Source organism: Antechinus flavipes, chromosome 6 (genome assembly GCF_016432865.1).
Source record: "Antechinus flavipes isolate AdamAnt ecotype Samford, QLD, Australia chromosome 6, AdamAnt_v2, whole genome shotgun sequence".
In the NCBI taxonomy this organism is placed as follows: Eukaryota; Metazoa; Chordata; class Mammalia; order Dasyuromorphia; family Dasyuridae; genus Antechinus; species Antechinus flavipes.
In genome coordinates, this window is record NC_067403.1 from 141,181,003 (window position 1) to 141,199,046 (window position 18,044).

Consider the following 18,044-nt stretch of genomic DNA (forward strand, 5'->3'; position numbering starts at 1 on the left):
AATACTGGGGAGGGGAGCAAGGGGGAAAGAAGGGAGAAAAGCATAAACATGGGTTAACAAGATGGCAAGTAATACAGAATTGGTAATTTTAACCATAAATGTGAATGGAGTAAACTCCTCCATAAAGAGGAAGTGGTTAGCAGAATGGATTAAAAGCCAGAATCCTACAATATGTTGTTTACAGGAAACACACCTGAAGCAGGGAAATACATGCAGGTTAAAGGTAAAAGGTTGGAACAAAATCTACTATGCTTCAGGTGAAGTCAAAAAAGCAGAGGTAGCCATCCTGATCTCAGATCAAGCTAAAGCAAAAAATTATATCTTGCTAAAGGGTAACATAGATAATGAAGTAATATCAATATTAAACATATATGCACCAAGTGTTGTAGCATCTAAATTCCTAAAAGAGAAATTAAGAGAGCTGCAAGAAAAAATAGACAGCAAAACTATAATAGTAGGAGATCTCAACCTTGCACTCTCAGAATTAGATAAATCAAACCATAAAATAAATAAGAAAGAAGTCAAAGAGGTAAATAGAATGCTAGAAAAGTTAGATATGATAGATCTCTGGAGAAAATGTAATGGAGACAGAAAGGAGTATACTTTCTTTTCAGGAGTTCATGGAACCTATACAAAAATTGACCATATATTAGGACATAAAAACATCAAACTTAAATGCAGTAAGGCAGAAATAGTAAATGCATCCTTTCCAGACCATGATGCAATGAAAATTATATTCAACAAAAAGCCAGGGGAAAATTGACCAAAAAATAATTGGAAACTAAATAATCTCATACTAAAGAATAATTGGGTGAAACAGCAAATCATAGACATAATTAATAATTTCACCCAAGAAAATGACAATAATGAGATGTCATACCAAAATGTGTGGGATGCAGCCAAAGTGGTAATAAGGGGAAATTTCATATCTCTACATATCAATCTAGAGATCAATCAGCCAAAATGCAACCTGATGGAGGAAAGGGATTATGTGATCTATCAATCAAAAAGCAATCAAATGGGGAAAAGGGATTGCAATTAAGGAAAATAGAGTTGTATACAGCTGAGATATTCCCTGGAGAGGTGAACTCTATCCCTGTCCAGCCTATGGATCCTTTGCCTCCAGGCAAGTACTGAAAGTACTTACAAAACAGTGTTCATCCATACAATGAGGTGGTAAATTGGGTAATGTGTAGCTAATATCCCAGTAACTAGTACAGATAGACAATGTGTGACTTATCAACCAGGAGAAGAAGTAGCATCAGATTTATGGATACAAATTCCTAATAGGCAATCTGGTGATAGTTGCCCAGATTCTGATTCCAAGAAGCAGAATCCAGGAATATTCTGGACTTCAGTTGTTACAGCTGATGATCCTATGCTCACTGTCTATATAAATGGCATACCACTGGAAGAGTTGGTAGACACAGGTGCAGATTGTACAGTCATTAGAGGTGCCAATTGGCTCAGTCATTGGCCAGAGAGTAAGGCAGACACTTATATGTCTGGTATAGCAGAATCAATAGCAGCTGAAGTTAGTGCTGCCCCTATGACATGGACTTTTTTAAAAAATAACTTTTTCTTGACAGTACATATGCATGGGTAATTTTTTACAACATTATCCCTTGTACTCACTTCTGTTCTGACTTTTCCCTTCCCTCCCTCCACCCCCTCCCCTAGATGGCAGCCAATTTTATACATGTTAAATATGTTATAGTATATCCTAGATACAATATATGTGTGCAGAACCTAACAGTTCTCTTATTGCACAGGAAGAATTGGATTCAGAAGGTAAAAATAACCTGAGAACAAAAACAAAAATGCAAACATTTCACACTCATTTCCCAGTGTTACTTCTCTGGGTATAGCTGATTCTGTCCATTATTGGTCAATTGGAATTGAATTAGTATGACATGGAGTTTCAAAGGTGAAACTGGAGATTACTCCTTTTGTAGGTGAAAAAAATCCCCATCAATCTATGGAGAAGTGACATTGTACAGAAGTTAGGATTACAATTTGAGTATCTTGGCTTTTTAGGCAGGGCTGGTATTGAAGGCCTGCCAACACTTTCACCTGTATCTATCCAATGGATAACTGATACACCTGTGTGGATAGAATAGTGGCCCTTAGGTAGCAATAAAATTCAGGCCTTATTAGATATAGTACAGGAGCACCTTGACCAAGGACACTTACAACCTTCTCTAAGTCCATTCTCCCCTCTATTTGGTGTAAAAAAGAAATCTGGAAAAATGGAAGATGTTCACTGATTTAAGAAAAGTAAATGAACAGATGGAAATTATGGGAACTCTTTAGCCTGGACTTTCATCTCCTACTCAATTGTCTAGAGAATGGCCTCTTTGGATTATAGACATTAAGGATTGTTTCTATTCCAATCCTCCAGATAAGGAGTATATGAAAAGATTTGCCTTTTTGATTCCTAGTGTTAATTTAGCTGAGATTTATAAAAGATATGAATGGACAGTTTTATCACAGGGAATGAAAAATAGTCCTACTATGTGCTAAATGTATGTTGTTGTGTCCAATGTTAGGCTTAACTACCAATCAATTATAACCATTATATAATATTTTAGGGGGAGACAGTGTTTTAAATTCACCACTCCAGCATATATATATATATGTATATATATATATATATAAAGACTCAAGAGGCTTTGAGGGAATTTGAATGGCTTTATTCAATGTGGTTGAGTCACTCAGAAACCTTTGGAAATTTCAGTTTTTACTACACAAGAGGTACCCACAGCAGTCTTTCATTAAGGATACAGTGTGATAGAGTGGGTGAATCTCCCAGCACAACCAGAACAAAGCCTTACTCCTTAGCCAGTGCTTTTGGTTAGAATTGTATTAAAGACCATTAAGCAAGCAGTACAATTATATGGGATAAGACATGACAATATATAAAACTTTTATTTCAATGCACAAAATAATGTATGCTGTGAAACCATCCCAGAGTGGTAAATTTTATTGGCCACAGCTCGAAATTTTATGTATAGGTCTTCATTAAAGATAAACCATTTTTGAAGAAAAGGTTTCTAAGGCTCCTCTTAAAGAACCAACTATCTTTACAGATGCATACAAACATAACATTTGTGCTGTATACTCTTGTGACCTAACTATCAAAAGAGTAGTCAGAACTCCTTTTCAGTCAACTCAATCTAATGAATTGTATGCAATCATGCTAGCTCTTACTTATTATCTAGAAGATATAAATGTAATATCTGATTCAGCATATTCAGTAGGTGTGGTACAAAAAAATTGTTACAGCCCAAATAAAATTTGTAGTTTCTAATATACATCAGCTCTTTAAGGAACTTCAAGAGCAAGTGAGAAAGCATCCAGGTAAGATTTATGTCTTGCATGTCCACTCTCATAGTGGACTTCCAGATCCTATTTTTGGTGGAAATGCAAAAGCAGATAGCCTTCTAACCATGATAGCCAATTCTCCTTTATTTCAGGCAGTCCAAGAATCTCATTGTAAATATCATCAGGCTGCTCGAGCTTTACATTTGCAATTTGAAATAACAAAAGGAGAAGCTAGGAGCATAGTAAAAGATTATACAGCTTGCCTTCCTTTCCACGCCCCTATGCTACCTCCAGGGAAAAACCCTTGTGGTTTGAGACCCAGGGAAATTTGGAACATGGATGTGACCCATTTTAAATTTTTGGTCATCTGTCTTTTATCCATGTTGTAGTAGACACCTTTTCAGGATTTTCTTTTGCAATACAAGCAGCAGAAGAGACTGCCTGCATAATCACTGAATTCCTTATACAAGCTTTTGCAATTATGGGTGTGCCACAAGCAAATAAAACAGATAAAGAGCCTGCATATATTTCTAAACATTTTGCACACTTCTGTGTGCAGTATCAGGTTTTACACACCATTGGCACTTTTTTTTTCAATTATTATTATAGCTTTTTATTTACAAAATATATACATAGGTAATTTTTCAACATTGACCCTTGCAAAAACTTCTGTTCCAACTTTTCCCCTCCTTCCCTCTACCCCCTTTCCTAGAGGCAGGTAGTCCCATACATGTTAAATCTATCAAAGTATATGTTAAATATAATATATGTATACATATTTATATCTTGCTGCATAAAAAAACAGATTTAGAAAAAAGATAAAAATAATCTGAGAAAAAAATGCAAGCAGAAAATAACAGAAAGAGTGGAAATGCTATGTTGTGGTCCACACGCATTTCCCATAGTTCTTTCATTGGGTGTAGCTGGTTGTCTTCATTATTGAACAATTGAAACTGATTTGAGTCATTTCATTTTTGAAGAGAGTCACATGCATCAGAATTGATCATCATATAGCATTGTTGTTGAAATGTATAATAATCTCTTGGTTCTGCTCATTTCATTCAACATCAGTTCATGTAAGTCTCTCCAGGCCTCTCTGATATCATCTTGCTAGTCATTTCTTACAGAACAATAATATTTCATAACATTCATATATCACAATTTATTCAGCCATTCTCAAATTGATGGGCATTCATTCAGTTTCCAGTTTCTAGCCACTACAAAAACGGCTGCCACAAACATTTTTGCATATATGGGTCCCTTTGCTTTCTTTAAGATTTCTTTGGGATATAAGCTTAATAGTAACACTGCTGAATCAAAGGATATGCACAGTTTGATAACTTTTTGAGAATAGTTCCAAATTGCTTTCCAAAATGGTTGCATTCGTTCACAATTCCACCAATAATGTATTAGTTTCCCAGTTTTCCCACAACCCCTCCAACATCCATCATTATCTTTTTCTGTCATCTTAGCCAATCTGAGAGGTGTATAGTGGTATTTCAGAATTGTCTTGATTTTCATTTCTCTAATCAATAATGATTTAAAGCAATTTGTCACATAACTAGAAAGTTTCGATTTATTCATCTGAAAATTGTCTATTCATATCTTTTGATTATATATCCATTGGAGAATGGCTTGATTTCTTATGAATTAGTGTCAATTTTCTATATATTTTGGAAATGAGGTTTTTATCAGAACCTATAACTGTAAAAATGTTTTTTCCAGTTTATTGCTTCCCTTCTAATCTTGTCTGCATTAGTTTTGTTTGTACAATAACTTTTTAACTTGATACGATCAAACTTTTCTATTTAGTGATCAATATTGATTTTTAGTTCTTCTTTGGTCATAAATTCCTTACTCCTCCACCAATCTGAGAGGTAAATTATGCCATGTTCTAATTTATTTATATCATTCTTTATGCCTAGATCACGAATTTATTTTAACCTTATTTTGGTGTATGGTGTTAAGTGTGAGTCTTATGCCTAGTTTCTGCCATACTAATTTCCAGTATTTCCAGGAATTTTTGTCAAACAGTGAATTCTTATCCCAAAAGCTATGTCTTCGGGTTTGTCAAACATTAGATTTTTGACTATTTTGTTATTGACTATTTTGCCCTGTGAACCTAACCTATTCCACTGATCCAGTAGAATGTTCCTTAGCCTATATCAAATGGTTTTGATGACCGCTGCTTTATACTATAGTTTTAGATCAGGTATAGCTAAGCCACCTTCATTTGATTTTTTTTATTAGTTCCCTTGAAATTCTTGACATTTTGTTCTTCCATATGAATTGTATTGTTATTTTTTCTAGGTCACTAAAATAGATTCTTGGGAGTCTGATTGATATAACATTAAATAAATAAATTAGTTTAGGTAGTAATATCATCTTTTTTTATATTCGCTCAACCTATCCAAGAGTGCTTAATATTTTTCTAATGGGTTAGATCTGACTTTATTTGTGAGGAAAGTGTTTTGTAGTTTTGCTCATATAGTTCCCGACTTTCCCTTGGCAGATAGATTCGTAAATATTTTATACTATCATCAGTTATTTTAAATGGAATTTCTCTTTGTAATTCTAACTGTTGGATTTTGTTAGTGATATATAAGAATGCTGATGATTAATGTGGATTTATTTTGTATCCTACAACTTTGCTAAAGTTGTAGATTATTTCTAATAGTTTTTAGTAAAATCTCTGGGATTCTCTAGGTATACCATCATATCATTTGCAAAGAGTGATAATTTGGTTACCTCATTACCTACTCTAATTCCTTTAATCTCTTTCTCAACTCTTATTGCCAAAGCTTGCATTTCTAATACGATATTAAATAGTAATGGTGATAGTGGGCAACCTTGTTCCATTCCTGATCTTACTGGGAATGATCCCCATTACATTTGATGCTTACTGGCAGTTTCAAACAGATGCTATTGACTATTTTAAGGAAAAATACATTTATTCTTAGTGTTTTTTAATAGGAATGGGTGTTGAATTTTGTCAAATGCTTTTGCTGCATCTATTGAGATAATCATATGGTTTTTGTTAATTTGGTTATTGATATAGTCAATTATGTTAATAGTTTTCCTAATATTGAACCAGCCTTAAATTCTGGGATAAATTCTACTTGGTCATGGTGTATTATCCTGGGGATGATTTTCTGTAATCTTTTTGCTAATATTTTATTTAAGATTTTTGCATCAACATTCATTAGGGGGATTGATCTATAACTTCTTTCTCTGTTTTTGTCCCACCTGGTTTAGGTATCAGTACCTTGTCTGGGTCATAAAAGGAATTTAGCAGGACTCCTTCATTCCCTATTTTTTCAAATAGTTTATATAGTATTGGAATTAATTGTTCTTTAAATGTTTGGTAGAATTCACATATAAATCCATCTGGTCCTGGGGATCATTTCTTAAGGAGTTGATTAATAGCTTGTTGGATTTCTTTTTCTAAAATGGGACTGTTAAACTAATTTACTTCGTCCTCTGTTAACCTGGGCAACCTATATTTTTGAAGGTATTCTTCCATTTCATTTAAGTTATCAAATTTGTTGCCATAAAGTTGGACAAATTAACTTCTAGTTATTGCTCTAATTTCCTCTTCATTGGTGGAAAGTTCTCCCTTTTCAATTTTAAGACTAACAATTTGATTTTCCTCTTTTCTTTTTCTAATCAAATTTGCCAAATGTTTATCTATTTTGTTGTTTTTTTTCCATAGAACCAGCTCTTGGTTTTATTTATTAATTTAAGAGTCTTTTTACTTTCAATTTTATTTTTATTTTTAGAATTTCAATTTTAGTATTTGATTGCGGGATTTTAATTTGTTCTTCTACTTTTCTATGTTGCAAGTCCAATTCATTGATCTTCTCTTTCTCTATTTTATCCAAGTAAGTCTCTAGAGATATAAAATTTCCACTTATTACCGCTTTGGCTACACCCCCCCAAAATTTTGGTGTGTTGTCTCATTATTGGCATTTTCTTGGTAGAAATTAATAATTGTGTCTATGGTTTGCTGTTTCACCCATCCATTCTTTAGGATAAAATTATTTAGTTTCCAATTACTTTTTTGGTCTATTTTCCCCTGTTTTTTTATACAATGTAATTTTTATTGCATCATGATCTGAAAATGATGCAATTATTATTTTTCCCTTTCTGCCTTTGAATTTGAGGTCTTTAGCTCCTTTTTTTATTATAGCTTTTTATTTACAAGATATATGCATGCATAATTTTTCAGCATTGACAATTTCAAGACCTTTTGTTCCAACTTTTCCCCTCCTTCCCCACACCCCTTCCCCCAGATGGCAGATTGAGGTCTGTATCTTCTAATATATGGTCAATTTTTGTATAGGTTCCATGAACTGCCAAGAAGAAAGTGTACTCTTTTCTGTCTCCATTCAGTTTTCTCCTAAGATCTATCATACCTTTTCTAGTGTTCTATTTACCTCTTTAACTTCTTTCTTACTTATTTTGTGGTTTGATTTATCTAATTCTGAGAGTGCAAGTTTGAGATCTCCCACTATTATAACTTTGCTATCTATTTCTTCTTGCAGCTTGCTTAACTTCTCCTTTAGGAATTTAGATGCTACACCACTTGGTGCATATATGTTTAGTATGAATATTGCTTCATTATCTATGCTAACCTTTAGCAAGATATAGTGCCCTTCTTATATCCCAAAGAAATCTTAAAGAGGGGAAAGGGACCTGTATGTGCAAGAATGTTTGTGGCAGGTCTCTTTGTAGTGTCCAGAAACTGGAAACTGAGTGGATGCCCATCAATTGGAGAATGGCTAAATAAATTGTGGTATATGAATATTATGGAATATTATTGTTCAGTAAGAAATAACCAGCAGGATGACTTCATAAAGGCCTGGAGAGACTTACATGAACTGAGGCTGAGTGAAATGAGCAAGGATCGGGAGATCATTATATACTTCAACAACAATACTATATGATGATCAATTCTGATGGGTGTGGCCATCTCCAGCAATGAGATGAACCAAATCAGTTCCAATAGAGCAGTAATGAATTGAACCAGCTACACCCAGGGAAAGAACTCGGGGAGATGACTATGAACCATTACATAGAATTCCCAATCCCTATATTTTTGTCCACCTGCATTTTTTATTTCCTTCACAGGCTAATAGTATACTATTTCAAAGTCTGATTCTTTTTGTACAGCAAAATAACTGTTAGGACATGTATACTTATATTGTATTTAATTTATACTTTAATGTATTTAACATGTATTGATCACCCTGCCATCAGAGGGAGGGGATGGGGGGAAAGAGAGGAAAAATTGGAACAAAAGGCTTGGCAATTGTCAATGCTGTAAAATTACCCATGCATATAACTTGTAAATAAAAAGCTATTAAAAAAAAAAAGATATAGTGCCCTACCTTATCTCTTTTAATTAGATCAACTCTTGCTTGATCTGAGATCAGTATGACTACCCCCTTTTTTTTTTTTTTTTGGGGGGGGGGGTTTGCTTTTTTACTTCACCTGAAGCATAATAGATTCTGCTCCAGCCTTTTACCTTTACTATGTATGTATCACCCTGTTTTAAATGTGTTTCCTGTAAACAACATATTGTAAGATTCTGGCTTTTAATCCAGTCTGATATCTGCCTCTGCTTTATGGGAGAGTTCACCCCATTCACATTTACAATTAAAACTACTAATTCTGTATTTCATCTTATTATCCCCAGATTATATTTTTCTCTTTCCTTTCCCTCCTTACCCCCCTCCCCAATATTAAACTTATGAGCACCACTTGCCCTCCTTCTTTAGAATTCCTCCCTCCCCCTTAAAATCTCCCCCACTTTCTTAATCCTTTCCCCTACTATTTCTGTATCCCCTTCTATTTAGCCTACCTCTTCCCTTTTTGCTTTTCCCCTCTCACTTTTCAATGAGGTGAGAAAAGTTTCTCTGTAAATCAAATATGTCTAATATCTTCTCAAAGAAAACTGAGTTAGAGCATTTTTTGCCTTTTTTACTCATTGAAAGAAAGAAAGAAAGAAAAGAAAAAAAAGAAAAGAAAAGAAAAAAGGCTGCAGTCTGCTTTTGGGGCAATGCTTCCAAGCTTCCTCAACAGACAACAGGAAGTGGCAACAAAATGGCAACAGAAAAGGCACCAGCTGCATTGGGATCAGTGGCTACACTGGGATCACATTGAGTCACTACTGGTGTTGGGTGGGTGTGATTAGGTCCTGTGAGACTCTGGTGCTTTGGGGTTTATATTGGAAATTTTATAACTTCTCTGCTGATCTACTGCCTTGCTGCCAGAACAGAATAGCTCACACTGTGGAAGAGTAGCCCTCAGATTTTCTGCCAGCAGAGCCTACATTCTGCCTTCAGTCTGCTCAGTGTAAAGTGTCCTCCATGGTAGCCTGCTTGCCTACCATGCCCATGCAGGACCAAAACAGATCTTTTCTGTCAATCTTCAAGATTATCTTTTGTTGGTAATGTGTTGTACTCTAAATATCCATGGGTTCTGACAGTCCACCACTAATTCAGAGGCTGAATTTTGTAAATAGTTTGAGGATAGTAGAGGAGTTCAGAATGAAGCATGTGTCTTCTCCACCATCTTGGCTCCATCCCCTCCTAGAGGAGAAGTTAAGAGAGCTACAAGAAGAAATAGACAGCAAAAACTATTCTAGTGGAGGATCTCAATATTTCTCTCTCATAACTACATAAATCAAGCCACAAAATAAATAAGAAAGAAATTAAGGAGGTAAACAGAATTTTTAAAAAGTTAGAGATGATAGATTTTTGGAGAAAATTGAATGGAAACAGAAAGATTTTTCTTGGAAGTTCATGGAACTTACACAAAAATTGGCCATATATTAGGGCATAAAAACTTTAAAATCAAATGCAGAAAGATGGAAATAGTAAGTGCATTTTTTTCCAGATCATGATACAATAAAAATCACATGTAATAAAGATCCTGGGAAGAAATAGATGAAAAAACTAATTGGAAATGAAATCATCTGATCCTAAAGAATGAGTGGGTGAAAAACAAATCAAAAACACAATTGATAATTTTATCCAAGAGATTGATAATAATGAGACATCATACCAAAATTTATGGGTTAGAAGAAGTCTTAGGGGAACCTTTATGTCTCTAGATGCTTACTTACATAAAATAGAGGAGAGAATATCAATGAATTGGGCATGCAACTAAAAATGCTATAAAGAGAACAAATAAAATCCCCCCAAATAAATGCCAAAATTTGAAATTCTGAATGTAAAAGGAGAGATTAATAAAATTGAAAGTAAAAAAAAAAAACTATTTATTTAATCATATTTAACCAGACCTTCACATCATAGTAATTTGGTGCCATTTCATGCACAATACAATCATACTTATTTTCCCAAGGAAACTAAGAGCTGGTTTTATGGAAAAAAAAAAAAAAACAAGAAAATGGATGAATCTTTAGTTAATTTGATCAGAGAAGGAAAGAAAAAAAATCAAATTGTTAATGTCAAAAATGAAAAGGATAAACTTACTACCAAAAAAGAGAAAATTGGAGCAATAATTGCAAGCTATTTTATAGCAAAGAGATTATGGTAAGTTATCCCCAGGAAAATACACCATAACCAAATAAGATATATACCAGGAATGCAGGGCTGGTTCAATATTAGGATAACTATCAGTATAATTGACTATATTAATAACCAATAACAAAAATAATATGATTACTTCAATAGTTGCAGAAAAAAAATTTGATAAAATCCAACGCCCATTCCTATTAAAAACACTAGAGAATATAGGAATAAATGGAGTTTTCCTTAAAATGATCAATTTTACAGTTAATGCCATCAGCAAGCATCTGTTGTAATGGGAATAAACTAGAACCATTCTTAATAATATCAGGAGAGAAACAAGGTTGCCTACTATCACCATTACTATTCAATATTGTATTAGAAATGTTAGCTTTTGCAATAAGAGAAGAAAAAGAGATTAAAGCAATTAGAGTAGGAAATGCTGAAACAAAATTATCACTCTTTACAGATGATGTGATTGTATACTTAGAGAATCCTAGGGAATCAACTAAAAAACTACTAGAAACAATTCACAACTTTAGCAAGATTACAGGATACAAAATAAATCCACATAAATCATCAGCATTTTTATGTATCACCAACAAAGTCCAGCAGCAAGAGCTACAAAGAGAAATTAAATTTAACATAACTGTAGATAATATTAAACATTTGGGAATCTGTCTGCCAAGGCAAAGTCAGAAACTATATGAACACAATTATAAAACATTTTCCACACAAATAAAGTCTGATCTAAGGTCTTGGAAAAATATTAAGTGCCCAAGGATAGACCATGCTAATGTAATAAGAATGACAATACTACCTAAATTAATCTATTTATCCAGTGCCATATTAATCAAATTCCCAAGAAATTACTTCACCAAGCTAGAAAAAATAATAACAAACTTCACTTGAAAGAACAAAAGGTCAAGAATTTCAAGGGAATTAATGGGGAAAAAATGGAAATGAAGATGGCCTTGATGTACCAGACCTAAAACTAAATTATAAAGTGGTCATCAAAACCATTTAGTACTGGCTAAGAAATGGAGTAAATTGATCAGTGGAACAGGTAAGGTTCACAGGACAAAATAGTCAATGACTACAGTAACCTAATGTTTGACATATCCAAAGACAACTTTTGGGATAAGAACTCACTCTTTGACAAGAACTTCTGGGAAAATTAGCAATTAATATGGCAGAAACTAGGCACTGACCCATATCTAATACCCTATACCAAGATAAGATTGAAAGGGGTTCATGATTTAGACATAAAGAATGAACCTCTAAGAAAACTAGAAGAATAAAGGCTAGTTTACTTCTCAGATCTGTGGAGAGGGAAGAAATGTGTGGCCAAGAAGAGCTCAAGCACATCAATGAATGAAAAATGCATCATTTTGATTATATTAAATTAAAAAGGGTTTGTACATACAAAACTAATGTAGACAAAACTAGAAGGGAAGCAATAAACTGAGAAAACATTTTTTTTTTATATTCAAGGGTTCTGATAGAGGCCTCATTTTTAAAATAGAGAAGTGACTCAAATATATGAGTTCAAACCATTTTACAATCGATAAATGGTTAACATTTTCAAATTAAGAAATTAAAACTAGTTCTAGTCATATGAAAAGATGCTTTAACTCACTCTTGATCAGAGAAATGCAAATTAAGACAACTCTGAGCTACCACTGCATACCTCTCAGATTGGCTAAGATGACCAGAAAAGATAATTATGAATGTTGGAGGGGATATGGGAAAACTGGGACACTAATACATTATTGTTGGAATTGTGAAAGGATCCAGCCATTCTGGAGAACAATTTGGAACTATGCTCAAAAAGTTATCAAACTGTTCATACCCTTTGATCCAGCAGTGTTACTGGGCTCCACATGTGCAAAAATTTTGATTGTAGCTTTTTTGCAGTGGTTAGAAACTGGAAACTGAATGGATTCCCATTCATTGCATACCATATAAGTTATGGTATATTATTGTTCTATTAGAAATGATCATCAGGATTATTTCAGAGAGCCTGGAAAGGCTTACATAAACTGATGCTAAGTGAAATGAGCAGAACCAGGAAATCATTATACACAGCAACGGCAAAATTATAGGATGAACAATTCTTTTTTTTTTCTTTTTTTTAAGCTTTTTGTTTTCAAAATATATGCATGGATAATTTTTCAATATTGACCCTTGCATAACCTTGTCTTTCAGATTTTCCCCTTCTTCCACCAGCCCATCCTTTAGATAGTAAGTAATCCAATTTATGTTATATGTGTTAAAATATATGTTAAATGCAATATATGTAAACATATTTATACAATTCTCTTGCTGCACAAAAAAAATCAGATCAAAAAGTAAAAAAAAAAAAATGAGTGGGAAAACAAAATTCAAATGAACAGCAAAAAAAAAAAGTGGGAATGTTATGTTGTGATCCCCATTCAGTTTCCACAAAATCTCTGGGTATAGAAGGCTCTCTTCATCACAAAATCATTGGAACTGGCATCAATCATCTCATTGTTGGAAAGAGTCACATCAGAATTGATTGTCCTATAATACTGATGTTTCTGTGTTCTGTGATCTGGTTCTGTCCATTTCACTTAGCATGAATTCATGTAAATCTCTCCAGGCCTCTCTAAAATCATCCTGATTGTTTCTTATAGAACAATAATATTCCATAATAATAACATTCCATAACATTCATATACCATAAGTTATTCAGCCATTATGGGCATTATGATGATCTGATGACAGAGTTCCTGTCAACAATGAAATGATTCAACTCAGTTCCAATGGTCTTGTAATGAGGAAAGTCATCTGCACCCAGAAAGAGGACAATGTGGACAACAACATAGTATTGTCACTCTTTTCACTCTTTTTATTGTTGTCTTTTTATTGTTGTTGGATTGAATTTTGTTTTCTTTCTCATTTTTTCCCTTTTTGACCTGATTTTTCTTATACACCATAATTTCTGTGGAAATATGTGTAGAAGAATTGCACATGTTTACCATGTATTGGATCACTTGCTGTCTAAGGGAGGGTGCAGAGAGAAAGGAGGGGAAAAAATTAGAACATTAGGTTTTGTAAGGGTGAATGTTGAAAGTTATCCATGTATATATTTTGAAAATAAAAAGCTTTAATTTATTAAAAAAAGACACTAACTAGCTGTGTGATCCTGGGCAAGTCACTGTTTTTTTGTTTTTTTAAAATATATATAGTGGAAATAGCAAATAATAGCACTCTTCAAGAAGAAGTTGGAGTGTCTTCTTTACTAGTTTCTCACCAAATGCCAGTTCCACAATGAATGCACATAATAATAAGTCAAGAAACCCATTGATCCAAAGAGCAAAACTGAAATAAGAGAAAGTATACATGTACCAACAAGGTAGAGTGAAGAAGCTGAGTTACCTTGCTGGAGTAACTCACTTAAATGAGAGAAAGACTGTCAGCTCTTCTCAAGTTGACTTCTTCTCAAAATCTTTTCCCTTCAATGTCCTGAATTGGAGTTGGCATCTTAAGTGACTAGAGGATCTGAAACTCAATGAGTCCTAAAATGACTCAAACATAAAGAGAACATAAGATATTTTTTCTACTTTTTTCTACCAATCAGGGGTCATTAATCTAAACCAATAAAGAAAGGGAATCATACCAATGAGTTTGGAAACTATGCTTAAACAAGTTTGTAAGAAATGTTTTATTTTCTGTTACAGATTGAAAAATATGAACAACTATCTAAATACCAGCCAGCTACAGGTGTTCCAATATCAATTTTTTCCCCCAGTCCTTATTGGTTCCTGAACTAGATTTCTATTATAAGCCCAAGATTACATTAATTATGTGATCTTAGCCAATAAATTAACAGAATCATAAAATTGAAAGTTATTAGGAACTTTTGTAACAGCATAGACCAATAAATATATGAATCACCAGTATCACATTCAGCATTCATTCAGCATATACTTGGAAACTTCTAAGAAAGAAGAATCTGGTGCCTTTGGAGGGGAAAAAAATAATTCTATTTCTAGATAACTCTAATGATTAGCACATTTTTCCCAATATCAAGGCCAAATCAGCTTTTTTGAAATTTTTGCTATGCTTCTAGTTCTGCTGTCTTTGGCCAAAAAGGAAAATTTTAACATAAAGCTATAACCACCATGTCAAATATTTGTATTCAGCTAATATGTCCTCCCTGAGTCTTTTATTTCCCCAGGCTAAAACATTACTTATTACTTTAATTTATCAACAATACTGTGACACACAGAAATGAATACTCTAGATGATATCTGGTATGACCAGAGTATAATAGAACATAATCTCTCTTTTTCTGGAAGTTATGCCACTGTTAATGTAGTCCAGGATCACATTATACAATTTGACAGCTTATAATTGACTCATATTGAGCATGCCAAGATTTTTTTTTTCAGGAAAAAATCTATGCTTATCCATAATTCCTCAGTCTTCTTTTGCAATATTGATTTGTTTTACTCAAGGGTAAGCTTTTCCTTTATTATCTTAGAATTCTACATTATTAGAATCAACCTAATTCTCTAGACTGTCAAGACCTCTTTGCATCCCTGATTCTATCATTCAGTAGTTACTCCTCCCCACTGTCTGCCATTTTCAAATTAGATAAATCTTATGGCAATGCTTTTTATCTAAGCTTTCTATCTAATAAAGAATGATGATCAGTAAAAGGCCAAGCAGAAATACTTGTGACACTCCAGTAGAGACCTTCTTCCACAAGGTGCCCATTAAATGATAATATTTCCACAGATGTCTATGGTCCAAGACATATCACTTACCATCTCTGAGCTTCCATTTGCCCGTCTGTAAAATGAGGGATTTAGTCTACTTCATCTTTAAATTTTCTTCCAGTTCTAAATCTATGATCCTATGATTTAATTTCACACATACATATATATGCATGCATGCATACAAGCATCATCCTAGAATTGGTACAGCATTACTATTCTAGGAATATATAAAAGTTGGTTAAGAGGATTTCTTCCATTTCAATTTGACATAGATTTTAAAAAAATTTTTCTCAGCATTTCTTATTCTTCTATATTTTGAACTTGAAAAAGAATGTTTTTAAACTGAATCTTAAAATGACCATAGTTGGCTTTAATGAAGAGATAAGAAATAAACTTATTTCCTTTAAAAAAAAAATGGGAGAATAGGGATAGGGATGTGAAATATTGCCTATCATATCAGCCTTCGTGTTGTTCAGTTTTGCTGTACTGCTTTTTTTTTTCCTTTGTTTTCTTTATTACAAAGGATATCTTACTAATAAGGGAGGGGGGAATACATTGAGACATCAAGGTGAAGTTAAAACAAAATAAACCAATACGATTTTAAAATACATTTTTAAAATGAGATATATAAAAAGAGGGAGAGAAAGAGAAAGACAAGGGAAGGGAGGAATTAAAGAAAGAAACAAGGAAAGGAAGGAGACAGCAATTGAGATAGAGAGATAAGCAGTGAATGCTTTGACATTGGTTCAAATTTTTACTCTAAATACTTTCCTCTGTGTTAAACAATTTAACCTTTTAGATCTCAGCTTCATTATATATGGAATTAGAGAGTTCAACTATATGGAATTTGGAATCACTTTTAGCTATCCATTTAGCATTCTGATGGCTGGTCTACTTCTTGGAAGGGACTGGGTTTCATTGGTTTTATCACCATGTGACTTTCAGCATGAGATTCACATTTTTAATGACGAGTGGGAGGATGACAAAGATTCTGTACATTTCTGGTTAGCTATGTTTCTCTGTTTTATCCCTTCACATCCTAATCACAGTAACTATTGGATCTTATCTTTTCTGGAAATCATAGCTCAAAAAAGCATGATCTCCCAGATAATCTTTTCATTGGCAAAATATCATGGGATATAGAAAAATAAAGACAAATCCATTCTGTAAGAAAAAAGAGAGATACTGTCATTATTTGAAAGAATTCATTCATTCAAAAATGAAAATACAGCAATATTATAACTAAGTGAATCTAGGGACAAATTAAACAGTTTGACAAAATTATACATCATCAATACAGTAAGCCAAGATTTACAGAACTACAGAATCAAAGCCAACAAAAACAAGCAAAGCTTTCAAGACTATTTAAACGTAGATTTCCTATTATATTTACATGTTAAAATGAAGTTGATTCAAAAAAGTGTTGCTTAAGTGCTTACTGTGTTCCAGGAATTGTGCCAAATTCTAGACATTTAAAAAGGATGTAAAAAAATTAGTTCCTGTCCTCAGCAAGTGCTTTTTCTAATAGAGGGAAATGAATTAGGAATATAAAACATAAGACAGAGTAGAAGGAAGGTAATCTCAGAAGGGAAGGCACTAGCAGCTAGAAGAACTAAAATGCTTCCTCCAGAAGGTGGGATTTGTATCTTGGTGTTGTTTGTCCTGTTTGTCCTGCTTTCTGAAAGAGGAGAATGTCATCAGGTGGGTGATGTCTTGACTTGCAAGTTAATTAGAATTTGAATGAAGTAAAATTTTTTAAAGTTTTCATCCTCGATCTCCTCCAAAGTTGTTGGAGACATGGGTGAAGATGACTAATGGCCCTGGATGCAATTGGAAACATTGGCCTTTTTTAGCCAAGGTCTTTCCCAGGTCTCAGTTTGTCTGAGGCTACATACAAGTATTAAGGGAAACCATTGAAACTAAGAAGAAAAGATGAGGAGAGAGAACTTTTCAGCTAAGCCAAGGAAAGACACAGAGAATATTAAATAGAAAGTCAGGTGGAATAGATAGCTTGATCATGGAGTGCATAGAGGGGATTCAAATGGAAGAAAATCAGTAAAGTGAGAATGGGATAGATTGGCAAGAGCATTAAATGCTAAGTTTGTGACTTCTGATGCTTAAAAAATATAGCAGACTTCATAGGAAAGTCAGGGCCAGCTCATATTTATTTGGAAGTAGGATTCATCTTATGCAGGCCAATTTAGTATTGTTTATTTCATTAAGGTGTGTGTTTGGCTTGCTGGGAGTATTCAATTATTGATTCAATAATATAATTTTTAGATTTTATTAACTAGCCTCCTGGTGACAACTCTATCCTGGAGTTTTCTCTATGATTACAAGACCCTTCTGGGAATTACCAGATAGTGAGAAAGCTTGAGTATTATGTCCACTTTCACCTTGTGGCTTATCCTCTGGCTGATACCAACTCCAGCTCCAT